We start from the raw sequence: 3,688 nt of genomic DNA, 5'->3' as shown, positions 1-3,688 counted from the left end.
GCCAATAGACACATGAAAAAAATGTCATCATCAATGGCCATCAGAGAAATGCAAATTTGGAATCAACCCAAATGCCCATCAGTAACAGACTGGATTAAGAAAATGTGGCACATATACACCATGGAATACTATGCAGCCATCAAAAAGGATGAGTTCGTGTCCTTTGTAGGGACATGGATGCAGCTGGAAACCATCATTCTCAGCAAACTATCGCAAGAACAGAAAACCAAACACCGCATGTTCTCACTCATAGGTGGGAACTGAACAATGAGATCACTTGGACTCGGGAAGGGGAACATCACACACCAGGACCTATCACGGGGAGTGGGGAGGGGGAAGGGATTGCATTGGGAGTTATACCTGATGTAAATGACAAGTTGATGGGTGCTGACGAGTTGATGGGTGCAGCACGCCAACATGGCACAAGTATACATATGTAACAAACCTGCACGTTATCCACATGTACCCTAGAACTTAAAGTATAATAAAAAAAAAAAAAAAAAAAAGAATCCCTGCCTACCCCCCCCCCAAAAAAAAAAAAAAGAGTAGAGCCCCAAACCACACCAAACCCATGGGAAGAGCTTATTCACTCATTCATTCCTTCATTTGTTTTTGGAGCTCTGGGCTCAATTACAGTTCCCATTCTTAAAAGAAATAGACAAGTAAGGCTGCGTGCAGTGGCTCATGACTGTAAACCCAGCACTTTGGGGGCCTGGGAGGCAGAGGTTGCAGTGAGCCATAATTGCGTCACTGAACTCTGGCCTGGGTGACAGAGTGAGACCCTGTCTCAAAAAAAGGAAAACAAAAGAAACAGGCAAGTTAAAACTCATTTGGGAGAGCAATGTTTAGAAGGCTATTAAAACATTTTCACTTAAGGGCCAAAGAACCAGGTAGAAGTTATAATAGATAGGAAGCGCCTATTTGTAATAAAAGCAAAAAAGGATAAAATAGGAATAAACCTAACAAGAAATGCACCGGAACTTTATTTAAAAAAAAAAAAAAGAAGAAAAGCTTTAATATGCTACCAAAGGATGAAAGGAATAGTATCACCACCAACACTCGTATGTGCTCTGCACACCAGGCACTGCATTAAGTACTTTCCTAAGCTTAACCACATTCTTCAACCCAAGGAAGTAGGTGTTGTAAATATTATCTACGGAATAATGATATGTTCTCATTTCAAAAGAAAGACTCGACTTCACAAATACGCCAATTCTCCTTTTAGCACAGTTACAACCCAAAACCACCACTAAGGATTTCTGATCTAGAGAAGATAACACATTATTCCCTCCTAAAAAGTGTAACCTAAACTCTAGGTTACCTAGACAGGAGACGATCAGTGGAGAATTCTGAAAGGTGTAAAGAAAAAGGCTGCTGACACACTCTAGGACTAGGGAATGTATAGTGGCCAGGTGTCTCCTTGGACCTCATCCAACAGGAAGGTGACCCAGGCCCAGAGTCTCCCAACTCCCAAGGTAGCAATAGAAGGCAACCCAGGCAGACTCAGTCCTCCCAGATCAAAGGAGATCTTCCCTACAACAAGAAAACCAGCTCCACACACCAAGACAACCACCATTCCCCACCCACCTAGCTGCAGCAGGTGGCCCAGCCTGGGGCAGCTCCCCTGTTCCCTCAGGTGGGCATCAGCAGGGACTGGTGGGAGAACCCCAGTGATACCAGATACGCCAAACAGACCAAAATAACACCATGAAGGCTCTGAAATTAAATTGTCAATGGAATTACAGCCCACAAAGTAGACCAGGACCTATAGACTAAACCGAAACAGGACTGCCTGCAAAAATAAAAAAATTACATAGGCAGATGTTGGAACCATCATCGCTTATAGCAGTCAGTATAAAAATGCTTCAACAAGCAACTACAAATCCTATGGCAACAAACAAAGAACTGAAAATGTCAGCAAAGAAACTGAAGAAGAATCAAATGGAAATTACAGAAATATAAAATACAGTAACAGAATTAAAAAAAAAAATCTATCTGGATGGGCTCTATTGAGTAAAAGTGGAGATGACAGAGGACAGAATCAGAGAAGCTGAAACCTGATCAACAGAATTCACCCAGTCTGAAAAACAGAGAGAAAATAACCTGAAAACAAATGAACAGAGCTGCATGGACCTGTGGGACAATAACAAAAGACCCCGCATTTATGTTATCTGAGTCCCATAGGAGACCAGAGCTGCGAAAGCATGCAAATAACTAATTCCTGATGCTTCCCACATTTGGTGAAAGATATAAACTTACAGATTCAAGAAGCTGAGCAAACCTGGAAGTATACCAAAAGAAAGCAACACTGATTAAACTTTCAAAACTAAAAACAAAGATCAAAAAAGGGAGAATGCCAGCAGGGACACGCCAACTCAAATGCCAGTGTATTTCTCCTCTAAAATCATGGAGGCCAGAAGGAAGTGGCACAACATTTTTAAGTGCTTAAAAACAAACAAAAAAAACAAAAAAACCTGTTGGCTACAAATTATGTATCCCATGAAACTACCCTTCAGAAATGAAGAGAGAAATAAAGACATTCTCAGAGGAAGAGAATATAGGAATTTGTCACTGGTAAATTTAGAAATGCTAAAAAGTGGCTACAGAAATATATTCTGTCATTTCCACTACACAAAAAATTAAAACAAAAAAATCAAAATAAAAAAATGACTACAGAAAGTTCTTATGCAGAAGGGATGAATATGGGACTATGGGAGGAGGGACAAAGGAAAGACCAGAAATGTGGAAACCTCACACTAGACAATCCATAGTTCTTAAAATCACATTTGACGACTCAAACAAAAACTATACCACCACCTAATACTCAAGCCAGTGATTTATAAGAGTGGAAAAGGTAAAGAGACATAAATGCAAGGCAGGTTTCCACACTTTGAAGTGGTAAATACTGGTACCAGTGGACTACTATATTACAACGCATATTGTAACATCCAGAGCAAACACTTTAAGACTATACAAAGAGGTACATGCAACAACATTATACAGAAATAGATCAAGATGGAGCTAAAGAAAAAGGAAACAAAAAAGCAAATAATAAAAACATCAGATATAAGCAATTATGTAACAATAAGCACCTTAAATGTAAATGGTCTAAATAAACCAAAAGACAGATTGATGAAGAGCCTATAATAAACACATGGCCCAACTAGATACTGTTCATAAGAAACTTCAAACTCACATAAGGACCTAAGTAGGCTGAAAGTAAAAGAGTGGAGAAAGATATCTTATATAATCATTAATTTTTTAAGGAAGCAGGAATGAATATATTAATATCTCATGAAGTAGACTTCAAGCAAAATAATTTACCAGAGCTGGAGAGAGGGTCTTTGCTGAATTTTAAGATAATAAAATTTCCTATGCTGCCTTGACATCTTTGAGCCTTACAGGGCCCCAAAGGCCTAGCCATGGGTTTTCCTGTTTCTGACAGACAGCTCCTACCCTGCCACCCAGCAGGAAAGGCTCCCCACCTGGCTAGTTCTTTTATCAGCCAGAGCAGCTGCACCTCAGCCTAAGAAGTTTCACTTCACCTGTCTGCCAGCCCATGAATTTATTCAAACAAGCCAACTGCATTCCCCCTCAGGAAGTCATTAGTCATTGTGCTCCAATTCCCCACCATTAGTCATTGTGCGCTCTTGTTACTACCAAGCCTGCCTGCCTCCTCAGACCCCAG

This window comes from Macaca thibetana, chromosome 12 (assembly GCF_024542745.1).
Source record: "Macaca thibetana thibetana isolate TM-01 chromosome 12, ASM2454274v1, whole genome shotgun sequence".
Classification (NCBI taxonomy): Eukaryota; Metazoa; Chordata; class Mammalia; order Primates; family Cercopithecidae; genus Macaca; species Macaca thibetana.
The sequence above is the reverse complement of the archived record's forward strand: the minus strand, read 5'-3'. Positions refer to the sequence as shown.